We start from the raw sequence: 14,815 nt of genomic DNA on the forward strand, positions 1-14,815 counted from the left end.
GAGCGCGAAGTTCGTTGACTTCTTCTATTATTCCGGGATGATTGTCGGTCGGAACGAGCGGATGAATAAGGTTTAGAATTTTAGATAGAATATAATCGTGGCGAGATACTCTGGAAATGAATGTGAGAATGGTGTTTCGAACAGGTTCGCCGGTAAGTGTTTCAGGTTCTTCGCCAAGAGGGCAATTTGGTTGGTGGAAAAGATCGCCTTCTTCGCGTCTCCATTGATTAAGTCGACTACGAACCCATCAGATGAGTTGGGGATGGCTGATTGATTAATTCATTCTAATGACACCAATTTCGGAGCTTAGGTGAATATCCATGTCGGAACAGCTGTCGGAATAACTATCGGAATAGCTATCGAAATCTGAGGGACTCGAACTGGTTGAGGGATTCATCTCGTACGATCAGATGAAGGATTTTCGATAAGAAATAGATTATAGGATGTAGATTAGTATCCTGCAGTACATAATTTACATATGCATATATAATACTAAAATCCCATAAGTTACGGAGGAATCTACGGAAGCTGTCAGGCAAAGGTAACAATAACAGATACGCTAAGATATGAATTTTGTCTATACACTATTCATGCAATCAATGCAGTAAGATGTGTCTAGACTAGGAATGATAAGCAGGTAATTTCTTAAGGATAATAAGTAGATGATTATAGACTAGAAATGATAAGCAAAACTTTTGACATGCAGACACGGTCGAAGTCCAGACTCACTAATGCATCTAAACAACTATCAGTTAGACACACTAATGCAAGACCTGGTTCACTAAGACCACCGCTCTGATACCACATGTAAAAACCCGTCCTAATCCATAAAAACGAATACAATAACATATGATTACATCGCGAGGTATTTGACCTCTATATGATACATTTTACAAACATTGCATTCGTTTTAAAAGACAAACTTTCATTACATCGAAAGTTGACAGGCATGCATACCATTTCATAATATCTATCTATAAATGATCTAATCTGTCATTTACTTAATCATAATCTTTACTGAACTCAACGACTCGAATGCAACGTCTTTTGAAATATGTCATGAATGACTCCAAGTAATATCCTTAAAATGAGCAAATGCACAGCGGAAGATTTCTTTCATACCTGAGAATAAACATGCTTTAAAGTGTCAACCAAAAGGTTGGTGAGTTCATTCGTTTATCATAAACGATCATTTTCATCTTTTTAATAGACCACAAGAATTTCATTTCCAGTTCTCATAAATATACGTCCCATGCATAGAGATAAAAATCATTCATATGGATTGAACACCTGGTAACCGACATTAACAAGATGCATATAAGAATATCTCCTATCATTCCGGGAAATCCTTCAGACATGATAAAACAACATCGAAGTACTAAAGCATCCGCTTCAACGGATGGGGTTCGTTAGGTGATGTCAAAGCTAAGGGGTATAAAATACTATTAAATTTTACAAGGTAATACTATTAAATGCGATACAATTTTACACAAGATATTTATTTATTTATAGAAAGGATATACTTAAACCTTGCTACAACACTTATAGGCAGTGTACCTAATCGTACAGTAGTGTAGTTTTTAGTAAGTCCGGTTCGTTCCACAGGGAAAAAAAAATCTTTAAACAAAGCTTAACGCTATATTAGTTTAATTTATAAAAAATACAGATATATATATAAGTAATATTATTATTATAAAGGGGGGTTTTTACCGTTTAATGACTGGTTTGTCGATTTTTAAAACTTTAGTCGCAGTTAAAACAAAATGTAAAATATTAAATAAATAAAAGACTTAATTTAAAGCGTAAAATAAATAACGATAATGAAATTTCGATAAATAAAAGTGCGATAATTAAAAAGTACGATAATTAAAAGTGCAATTAAATACAATAACAATAAAATAAAGTGCGATAATTAGAAGTGCAATTAAATATAAAATAAAGGAAATTAAATATGAAATAAAAGAATTATGCTTATTTAAACTTCCGTAATCATGATGTTTGATGTGTTGATTTTAGTTTTATGCCCATGGGTTAATTGTCCTTTGTCCTGGATTATTTAATATGTCCGTCTGGTTTTTGTCCATAACAGTCCATCAGTCATAAATATAAAGTGCGAGTGTCCTCGTCAAATTATCCTTATACCCGAAGTTAAATATTCCAACTAATTGGGGACTTAAACTGTAACAAGATTTTAATACTTTGTTTAATAATTACACCAGGTTATCGACTGCGTGTAACCCAAGGTTTTAATACTTTGTTAACAATTATGCTAAGTGTCCTTGTACATAATTTCACCCCTGTTTTAATAATTCTAGTGGCTATTAATCCATTCCCTTGTCCGGTTAAATGAACGATTATTCGTACATATAAATATCCCGCCCATCGTGTCCGATTGAGTGTATATGGTTATTTATAGGGACGTCCAATTGTAAATCTTTATATTAAAATTAACAAACTATCATTTAGTTAAACAAATATAAAGCCCATTAATAGCCCATAGTCTAATTTCCACAAGTGTCGTTCTTTTGTCCAAACCCCAATTATGGTACAAAGCCCAATTACCCAATTTTAGTAATTAGCCTAACATCATGATTACTTCGTTTTAAATAAGCATAATAATAACTTAGCTACGAGACATTAATGTAAAAAGGTTGAACATAACTTACAATGATTAAAAATAGCGTAGCGTTACACGAACAGAATTTTGACTTACACCCTTACAACATTCGCTAACATACCCTTATTATTAGGATTAAAATTAAAATTAAAATTAAAATATAAATATAAATATTTACGTATAGATATTGAGAGAGAGATAGATTAATGGATATTTTTTTACGTCGAACTGCGCTGGCTTTTATAGGAATTTTCGTCCAGGGGATCTCCGCGACTCGCGGTCCATTTCTTCTTCAAACTCCGCAAGTCGCTGAGTTTGTTTTTACAGCTCACCAAACCTTGGCTCCTAGCTTGTCGACGGATTATATAAATAAATATAATATATAAATAATTTTAGTAATTATTTAAATATTATATTATATTTATGTGCATAGTTGACTTGTAATTTTTAGTCCGTTGCGTCGAACGTTAAGAGTTGACTCTGGTCCCGGTTCTAGATTTTCGAACGTCCTTGCGTACAATTTAATATCTTGTACTTTGCATTTTGAATCTTGTACTCTTGTAATTTTGAGACGTTTCTTATCAATAATTGGAACCTCTTTGATTGTATTTTGTACTTTTGAGCTTTTTGGTCGTTTGCGTCTTCAATTCGTCGAATCTGTCTTTTGTCTTCACCTTTTATTATGTAAATGAATATCACTTGTAAATAGAACAATTGCAACTAAAAGCTTGTCTTTCTTGAGGAATAATGCTATGAAATATATGTTCGTTTTTAGCATTATCAAATATTCCCACACTTGAGTGTTGCTTGTCCTCAAGCAATATAGTCTTGAAATACTAGAATCACTTCTTTATTCTTCACACTTTGTACATCAGTGACTTCTATACGGCGGTATAAACAATGGTAGTAACGATATGGTTTACAGTCCCACATGACTATAAAAATTTAGATCCATTAAGGAAATTGGATCTTTATAAAAACATTTGATCTTTGAAAATTCAATCTAGCTTTTACCCTAGATAAGTTTTCCGGAATAACCCTTCACCGGTGTTGCAAAATATTTTTGTGGGTTTTAGATTTGAAAATTTTAGCTCAAAACTTATGGTTTTGTGTCACCCACTTGCTAACCTTGTATTAAGAAAGCAACATGTCCAGTTTACTTGTCCCGTATATTACCTTTCGGCAAACTACCGTCCGGTTGTAAAGGAAAGCGTTGAACAAGCAACTGTTAAGGCAATGTCCCCTGACATGCTTTTAATTATGGTCTATAACGTATCGGACGCAATTACTATCCTTTGTAGGAGCAATAGTAAAGCTCACCCTTATAATTTTTCGGTCTGGCACAAGGCCCTGTCTTCGACCATGCTATGCAACCACCGTTCTTACGGTTGACACCCGATTTAGTTCAGGTGATCTAATGAATTCCAGGTGAATTCCTAGAATTTTACGTTTAATGGTAATGAACGCATTGAAAATAGGGTTTTCAGAAAACAAATCGGTTTGTAATTTTGATCAAAATATTTTCTCGTTCAAGCTCGAGTTTAGATATCATCGAATTCCATGAGTTTGAATTCTCAATCTTTAAGGTCAATCTCTAGGATTGAGTAATATCAGTCTTAAAAGCTGATTTTTTGATCTTTAAGGAGATTATCCTTTCTGGGGATCTGATTCATTAGTCTTATCCAGCTAATTTGCACGGCGCCCTCCCCATTTTACAAGACAGATCCTCTCATGGTTAGGATAAGTCTGACCACTTGGCGACCTTGTTTCATGCTGAGGTCCGTGGATTTCCTGCTGATTTTAGTGATGACTTTTCTAGGTTTTTCGTCAACCTACAGCTGGTCTGGACGACAACTTCATGACCTAAATCAGGAAGCGCGTTTCTTTTTTGGAAGACTTTACTTCCTTTTAATGATGGAATTGATTCATCGTGTAGATCCATCTTTCTTACAGTAAATCGGGTAAAACAGTTAATTATCGTTCAAAACAAAAGTATTTTCAATTATTTGTTACAGAAATATGTGATATATATTTAAAATTTCTTGGTAAATTTTCCCACACTTGCCTTTTATTTTCTTTTATTTGCCTTTTTATTGTCCTCTATTCCATTTTAAATGAATTCTAACATTTTGGTTTGTTTCTCAATTTATGTCCTTTCCAAGGTAACAATAATTTCGATGTTAAAACCTAGTTTTATCGTTCATAAATATGTATAAACATGATTTTGAATTCATTTATTTGAAAATTTTGAAATTTTTTTTTAGAATTGGGTAGTCAGTATATAAGACTAGGGCTGTTCTTTGTTATCAGAGAGCACTAGATTCTAATACAACTACTGCTTTACTAGTATTTTTAATGGTAACCAAGTGTTTAAAGTAAAAATTTTAAAATCTGAAAGAATTTAACCCCTTCCCACACTTAAGATTTTGCAATGCCCTCATTTGCAAGAAATCACTAACAATTTAAATTATTGAGTGTGATTAGCGTAGAAAAATGATTAAATTTTACCAAAGTTTCCAAACATATTGGCGTTTGTTTGCTGAATGATAAATGGTGCATATCATTTGTTCATTCCGTCTTGTTGTTATATCACATTTATTTTGCATCTTGTCGTCAAAATTAGTTGCTTTTGCTGAACTTAATGCCAGTCTTTGAAAATGCGTTGTTTTACCCTGTTGTGTACATAAGATAAACTGCAAACATATATACATATTTTTGAAGTTTGGTATATTACCCCACATTCAAAAATTATTAAAATCTAATAATAAAAGTTAGAAAATTATAAAAACTATTACAATATTAACATAAGTATTAAATGTATCAACATTACAAATAATAAAATAAATAAAACTAAGTAGACTAGGGATGATACTGATACCAGTAGGGGTTCCATGCATAACCGTATGTGTTATAGAATGCTTCGGATGGGTTATACATAGGATACGGTGGTTGCATCTCTATAGACCAGGGAGGAAATACGGGCGATGGAGTAGGAATATAGTTTCTACCTACATGTTGGCAATGAGCTATGATTTGGTTTTGATGAACTTGCCAATCTTCAAATGCTCAATGTCTAGCATTTTCATACTCTTGTGAAGCTATAAACCTTTGCATTTCTGTCATTTCATTTCCCCCTCCCACATTACCTGGCTGTTGATTTCTCTCAACCTGTGGATGTCTACCATTATATCGTACTGCGGCGTTATTTCACCTCTTCAAAACTTTAGCACCATGATATACATTTAAACCAATTGTATCGTGGGGTTCTGGTTCTTCGATTAATAATCCCCACTGACTTATATCCACACCGAGATATTTAGCAATCAAAGTAATAAATATACCACCTCCTATTATACTGTGCGGTCTCATGCCCCTAACCATAGCTGATAAATAATAACCCACACAATAAGGTATACTTACAGCGCTTTGTGGGTCTCGAATACACATGTGGTAAAACAAATCCTGTTCATTTACCTTTTCCTTATTCTTACCTCGTTGTGTAATCGAATTGGCTAAAAACCTGTGAATTACTCTTAATTCAGCTCTATCTATATCCAAATAAGAGTAATTTCCCCCTTTAAATCGGTGATGGCTAGTCATTTGACTCCATACACCATGCGTATCAAAATTTTCATCTATCTTCCTACCATTTAATATCAACCCTCGACAATCGGCAGATGCTAACTCCTCAGGCGTATATATACGTAAGGCCTGAGCCATGTCTAGTAAAGACATGTGGCGCATTGAACCTCCTAACAAAAATCTAATAAAAGATCGATCGGTTAAAGTAGCTACCCGATCATTTATTTCTATACTACACAATAATTCTTCACACCATACTTTATATACAGGTCTACGCATGTTGAATAATCGTACCCAATCGTTAAAAGTAGAATTACCATACCTCTGTGTAAGTAAAACCCTAATTGGCCCGGCCAATTCTACGGCTTCTAATGGTTCCCATCTTATTACCCTAGGTACTTCAACAGCTTTAGAATGAAGAGTATGTAAACCCCTTTGGTATTTTGGATAATCTATCTGTAACGACCCGTCAAAATCGCTATTGACGCGGCACGTTAATCATTGATTCCACAGTGAGGTTTTGACCTCTATATGATACGTTTTGATAAAATATTGCATTCATTAAAATAAGTGACTTTCTAAACATAGAAAGTTATAAACATGTGCGCGAGTGCTTAGGTATAAGCAAAACCCCGAAATACATAAGTCTTTAATTTACAGGTTGACATCACAATCCAATTATTTATTACACAACGCAGTTTTATTTTGAATGAAATAAACTTTGTACAAAGCATGAGAGACTCCATGCAGGCAACAAGCACATCACAGCGGAAGCATTCTAAGGACCTGAGAATAAAACATGCTAAAAAGTCAACACGAATGTTGGTGAGTTATAGGTTTAATTGCTCGAGTCGTAAACATATATAAAGATAGACCACAAGATTTCATCAAAAGTTTATCAATAGATTCTACATAACAGAGCACCCTAGTAACTAAACTTAACGCTATAGTGATAATTACCCCATTCGTTTTAATACACGCAAACCAACATGTCTTAAACTCAAATAACATACGTCCGTTAAAAGGCTAGCGCTCTAGCTCGGACGGGGATGTCAAGCCCTATGGATCGATATACAATTATTCGCGCCCACCAGTCCATATCCTATGTACTGGCAGCTACTACTTACCAAAGCTAAGGGATTTTCGGTTTAACTCAGTGTAGAATTTAGTATGTACTTGTGTCTTATCGCGTTTAAAATAAATTGCATGTATTCTCAGCCCAAAAATATTTAAAATATTTAAAAAGGGAGACTATAAACTCACAGTTCAATATTGCAATTCAATATTGTAGGCAAATTGCGTAGACGTAATGATGGTAGACGACTGTATGGTTGGCCTTGGATTCAAGAACAATACCACGAACAATACCCAATATTTCTTTAGCTTAAAGCGGTTTGAAACCCGAATTAAAACACCATCAAATATACCTTATTATTATTAAACTTAAATTAAAATTATAATTATAATTATAAATTTAAATTTAAATTAGAGATGAAAAATAAAATGTGAATAACTCGTCGAACAAACTGGCCTTTTATAGTACTTTTCGATTTACTGTAGCTCATGTGATCGCATGAGTTTTCAGTGTTTTTGCCATGCGATCGCATGGCCGCCTTTTCCGTTTTTGTTTGCTAGTTCGTCGACATCAAATAGTGTTGCTGTAGCAAATAGTGTTTAATGTATCAAATAGTGTTTACTGTAGCAAATAGTGTTTACTGTAGCAAATAGTGTTTTAATGTAGCAAATAGTGTTTTACTGTAGCAAAGTAATTTTTACTGTAGCAAAGTAATTTTTACTGTAGCAAATAGGGTTTTACTGTAGAAAAGTCGTTTTTACTTGTACATATATATATATATATATATATATATATATATATATATATATATATATATATACATACATATAATTGTTCATGAATCGTCGAGAGTAGTCAAAGGTAATTGTATATATGAAACAGTTCTAAAATTTTGAGACTCAATCTAACAGACTTTGTTTAACGTGTTAAAATAATAAATCGTATAGAGAATTGGTTTAAATAAGTCAAAAATTTTCGGGTCATCACACTATCCAACGTCTGTCAAATCTCAAGTTCGGGTGCAAATCTTCCAAGTGCATATCTGAAAATGTCATAACTAGATGAGGTATATCTTGTTTATAATAGCTATCAACATCCTGTTGTTCCGCATTCTCAGGAGGAGCATTGCGAGCTTGGGATGAAGATTCACCCCTTTCAGTCTGCAAAACACATCAAACACAATTTTTTTGCATCCAAATATGCATTAGTGTCAGCAAAATCATCAATCAAAATAATTACAATGACATATTCAATTTATATCAAACTTATGCTTATTTTCATATTTTTATCAAATCTACACTTTTTCAAATAAGCATATACGAAAATGTTCGTCAAGTTCATAAGCATTCAACTCAAATAACATGTCAAAATAATCATTATTAGCAATTAAACAAGTTTCATATGGCATTATCTCTCAAAAATCAAGTTCATGAATTTTAGACTTGAAAAAGTCCACTTTAATTCTCAAAAATCATGTTTAGGCTCAAAGTTTGGATCATTTAACTACCTAAACATGTTACACTACTTAATTTAGCAATAATTCATGACAAAAATCGGTCATAACCTGTTTATATCAAAAAACCCCAAATTGCTCAAGAACACAAACCCTAGATTACTCAAAATTTGAAGTTTAAGGCTTCTAATCATGTTAAATAGCATCAATCTAGGTTATACAAGCATAATACATAAACAATTTAAGCATAATTACACTAAAAAGCATCAAAATTGAATTGGGTAAAAAATTGCTCAAGAACACTAATTTTCGGATTAAATGGTGTTTAGGTGTAGAAATTTACCGTTTTTCTTGAGTAATTCCTTGATAGCATCCTTCTCAATATGATTTTAGTAAAAAATTTGATGAAAAATGGTGAAAAATTGCGAATTTGAGATGTGTTTGTGTGTGTATTTCGCAGTATTTTGTGGAAATGGGGAAGGAGCTGTCTGTTCAGCTCGTTTTATTTTTTTTTCTGGATTTCGCAAGCTCCGCGAGTCGCGGTGGTTTTTCACTTCAAACTCCGCGAGTCGCGGCGATTTTTTTTTTTTAAATAAGCCTTAACTTATAAAACAAATATAAAATAAATTTAAAATTTTGTTTTCCTTTGTTTTAGGACGAGGTCATTTCGGATCGATGTCCTAGTCCGTCCTTCGACAAAATTTTAAAATTTGTCTTTTTCAAGCGATTGTTTTTTAAAAGCTTAGATTTTTTATTTTTTGGGTTTTTTAATGTTTTTGGCATACTTTAATTCAATAAGATTAAAAATAATGATAATAAAAGTTCTCGTCCCTCCCTCGGGTAAAGCAATTTCGGTTCAACGACCTAGTCTTCAACTTACGACGAATTTTAAAAATCATATTTTTAACTTAGCGAAATAAAGTAAATTTTTGTTTTTAAATTCACACCAAAATTAGATTTAAAATGCATAAAATTAAAAATTCACACCAAACTTAATTAAAAATTCATATTATAAATTCACACCATATATTCATATGTCATCACAGAATCATAATAAGCATAATCAACTTCATCGTGTATATGATTATTATCATCATATATTCTTGTTATTATCTTTTATCATCTTCATCATCATAATTTAACATCATTAACATAACATCATGGTTCTTGTATCATTACCATTTACTAACCATCATCTCCTAACATCATATACGTATATCATCATTGTTTCTATATTTGATCGAAACCCGTCTTACCTATTATCATTATCAAACCCATCATGAATCACTTCAAAGGCCTATAGTATAATCCACTTCCTAGTTTTTGTGGCCTGCGGCCCAAATAGAATTACGAGTCCACTAGAAAGTCTAATAAAAATGCAGCCCAAACAAATAACCCGATAACAGGCCCATGATTCAAACGAATACACAGTCCAGCTGTTTGGTGTATTGACGTCCGGAGAGAAAAAAATATTAACAGAAATAGGACTTCAACAATAATATTATTAACATATCATCATAAGCCTAAACCATTATCATCCTTCATCATCAACTCATGCCCTCGTCATCATGCTTATCGTCAAAATCATTCTTATTTGTTTCGTGTCTGCTCATACTGAGCTTAAAACCAATCACAGCATCACTAAATCGTTGTCAAAAAAATAATAATCTAAGTGAACATTGGGCCGATTATAAACTGACCTTATTTTAATAGCCTAGTAGGCTTCGACCCATACTGCAGTAAAAATCCAAAAACAGGCTAATCCAATTGCAAAACATGGGTTTTCTTTTGGCCTGGTATCACGAGTTAGATACACAAACATATACTCATGCATTCATCATGATTTCATCATGATCTCCTCATCATCCATCAACTCTTATTATAATCACATTAGGCAGATTACCGTCCAAATTGATACCACTTTAATAATTGCATCGACTTTACAGCTCGTTACTTTATCATCATCTTTATTCGCTTATATATATATATATATATATATATATATATATATATATATATATATATATATATATATATATATATATTAATTGAATCAGAATATTGTAGCTACAATTGCAGCGTAGAAACTTAATTAAAAGTAGAAACATATCGAAGTATCATATGGGTCTTCGCGTGAGTTTACAACAGAAGTAATTGGTGGTTTGTGTTATAATGGTTCGAGGTGGTGTTAACAAGGTGATTAAATGGGTTTGGTGGTTGTAGTTTTGAAGATGAGAGAGAGTAAGAGAGAGAGAGAGAGAGAAAGAGAGAGAGAGAGAGAGAAAGATGATGGTTCTGGGTGACGATGATGATGGGTTCTAATGGTGGTGCTCAAATGGGTGTTGGTTTGGGGACGGACTGAAACACGGCAGTAGCCGGAACAACACGAGTGTAGCAGGATCTTAATAGGGCTGTTTGTTGTGGTTTCGATGGTGGTGTGAATAAACCGGCGGTGGTTTGAACATGGTGATGGTTCGTGTTGGTCTAGTGAACTCAGAACAAAAGTGATGTCTAAGTGGTGCAGATTAATGAAGATAGTGAGATTGATTGTAAACGAAAGTGTAGTAATAACAATTATTGATTTCGTTTGAGGGTTCTAGTGATGGTGGTCGTTTGAACTGCATAGTAAGGCAACAGGATGCAAGTGGTTTTCGTGATGTGTTAATGGTGGTTTAACGATATGGTTGTTGTTTTTGGTCAGGATATAGCAGCAAGGGTTGCAACTAAGAGACGCGTAACAGTAATAACAATTCGAAGGTTTATGAGTGTGGTTTGTAAGTGATGATCAAATGTGATGATTATTGTTTTAAACGGAAAATAGAAGTAACAGTGTGTTGAGCAGATGGTCCTCGATAGTTGTAGTTTGTGATGGTTTACGTTGATGGTTTAAGGAAAGTGGTAACCGAAGAAGGTAGTTGTTTGGAGACTGCTGAATCAAGAAGAGAAAGAAAAGAGACAAGTTGGTGTGTTTATTAGTATGTGTGATACATATGTATATGTATATATATGAATAAGGTGTTTGACTGCTTGGTGATCCATGAACATATAGTATCAAATATATATCCAAGTGGGGTTTTAACTTTCTTGTCTCGCATATCAATATCTTGAAAGTGGGGATTGGACAAATAATAACATATCACACTGTACTAAATTCTCAATTAGGCACATGACCAAACAAATATCAATTACAAAGTTCACAGATATAATTCTATCAACTTTAAGGTAGTAATTTAATATAATAATTAATACTAATAATAATAAATAATATAATAATAATCAAAGAAAATATAAACGTGTAAATTGTTAGCCGTCACCTACTATTTCATTTTCATACTGAAATTCGTGCTCCATTGATGATCGGTGGCGGATACAAGTTCTCAGAAAAATCTCAAAATTAAATGTCTTTAATTATTTTAGTCATTATGGAATGAAATTGGTCATTAATTGTTTACCATTATTAAATAAAAATTAAATTACTTATTAGCTCTCAATCCCAAGTAAAAATACTAAATGTTAAAACTAATCCAATAGATTCTAATTATATTTTTAACAAAGCTATAATTCATACAACTTATTTTCGGATCACCATTTATTTTGAAATTACATAAGTTCGAATTGAACCTCTCTAAATAATAATCGAAACGTCCAACGAGTATTACAATCATTAAATAATTACATTTAATATACTATATATATATATATATATATATATACATTCATTTTAATAATAATCATTATTATATCTTATATTATTTTACAAAATTAATTCTAATAACTAAATTATATAATATTTTAAATTATATTTCGAATTAATATATATATTTATATTTTTAATTATACATGCATCTATTTACAATTAGTTGTTCGTGAATCATCGAGAATGGTCGAAGGTAAATTGAATATATGAAACAGTTCAAAAATTTTGAGACTCAATCTATCAGACTTTGCTTATCGTGTCGAAATCATATAAAGATCAAGTTTAAATTTGGTCGGAAGTTTCCAAGTCGTCACAGTACCTACCCGTTAAATAAATTTTATCCCGAAATTCGAGTGAGGTGGTCATGGTTAACAATAAAAATGTTTTCATGACGAATATGAGTTGATAAATAGAGTTTTATCATTATTGAGTAATACAAATAAAACAATTCGATTATTCGAAGCGTATGAGTGAAGGTATCGCAAAAGATTGAAATAGAAAAAGTAAATATTCGTCTTAACTTTTGACAGAGTCAGGGTTGAATTCCAGAATTCAAGAGATTTAAAGAAAATCTTCGAAATCTAAAAGATTTGATTCTTCGGCGAATAAGGAAATTAAGATCTCTTTAATTAAATGCGGTCATCTGTCTCATTACTCTGTCTTATATTTCCATTATAAATTAATCTCTTCCGTTCTATTATTCTAACCATTCTTATACTTTCTTTCTTAGTTCATACATCCAAAAGATTGTGAAATACTTAATTTGGTTCTAATCCTTGATATTTTCTTAATTATCATTTCTGTCATTCTTCTTTTCAATCTTCCACCAGAAGAATCTGTTTACTTCTATTATTACCTTGGGGTGATACTATTCTTAATTCTACCGTGTCTTTATATTGCTATTCGAATTAATATCCACGGTTTGTAATTTATGTGTTGTTATCGGACTTTATATTCCCCTTTATGTTTCATAGCTCCGTGCTTTTGTTTTCTCTTCCCGACTTTAAATAAAGCAAGTAATGGTCCAGAATTTGTAGATATGGAGTTTCGAATTATCATAATATACAAGGTAGAAAGGAAAGGTAGCAGCACGATTTGATTTGTCAAATTACCAGAATATCCGGAAAAGACTGAATCATTAAGAAAATATTTTCTTGATATTTTTGAGGCTAAATAGAATACAAGAGTCTTGTAACATGGCACATGATGACGTTATGATCTGTGAATCATCACGTTCCTTTAGAAACTCAGCATGACTTACTGTAATATAATCACGTTGATCAAGTGTCATTATATTATACTAACTCATGCTTCAATTCCCAACACTACTTCAAAATCATTCATGATTCAAACTCAAATTTTAAAGAAATTTAGAAACTAAAATAGTTTCCTTTATGATGTAATATAGATAGCACGAAGATATAGATAATCTCGGATGAGAATATTTATGAAAATATCTGTAGAAATATCGAAGATATTTATGATGATATTTTGGAATTTCTAAGTTCGATGGTTGGTGAAGAAAGATTTTCAGCAAGATTTTAACATGAGTACGGAGCAAGATATTCGTTGAAGGTTTCATCGAATCCAGAATTACCTGGATTCTTTGAATATATAGTATGGTCCTTGTATTTGGCCTTGGTCTCCTTCATGGTTTACTTAATCTGTTCTTCAGTACCAAATTTTCTATCGAGTGTTCCTAACACTTCCTTTTTTATCATCAAACTTTTGGCCATTTAGACCATCTACAATTTTTCTGTTTTCTCTGCATTTAATGCTATGATATCTGAATCATCGGTTATCAATCCAAGGTGGTCTCAAGAGAATTGTGATTTTAGATGATTAAACGCTGATGGTAATATGGTGGAATATAAAAGGTTCCCCGGTAATAGTAAAAGAGCACGCATATATTTCAAGGTTATAATAAGGTTGTTTCGAATGAAAGTCGAAGTTGATTTGCTGAAGCTGTGACAAAATTTACTACTTTGAAAAGGGATTGTAAAGTTATTTTGGGTAATAATAATGCTAAAGGATCTAGCACAGATACATGTTAAACGTTTACTCAGGTTCTGAGAGTTTTCTAGATGCATAACTATATGCATAAATCTTTCCTTCCGTAGATGAAGTGTGGTTGGTTCATTCTCTTGATTGAGGTGTTTTCAAGAATCATGAAAGGTTTGAACGCAGATTGTATTCGTCAAGATACAATGAGGTTTAGGATTAAATCAAGTGGCAAACTTGAAGAAATATTTAGTTTCATATATTAGAATCAATATTTTAATTTATTTTAATTGTCCAATATTATTAGTCCACAGTCGATAGTCCACAGTTAACAGTCCAATAATTCTTATATAGTTTATAATATTCGAATTAATTAATACGTATCGTGAC

This window comes from Rutidosis leptorrhynchoides, chromosome 5 (genome assembly GCF_046630445.1).
Source record: "Rutidosis leptorrhynchoides isolate AG116_Rl617_1_P2 chromosome 5, CSIRO_AGI_Rlap_v1, whole genome shotgun sequence".
In the NCBI taxonomy this organism is placed as follows: Eukaryota; Viridiplantae; Streptophyta; class Magnoliopsida; order Asterales; family Asteraceae; genus Rutidosis; species Rutidosis leptorrhynchoides.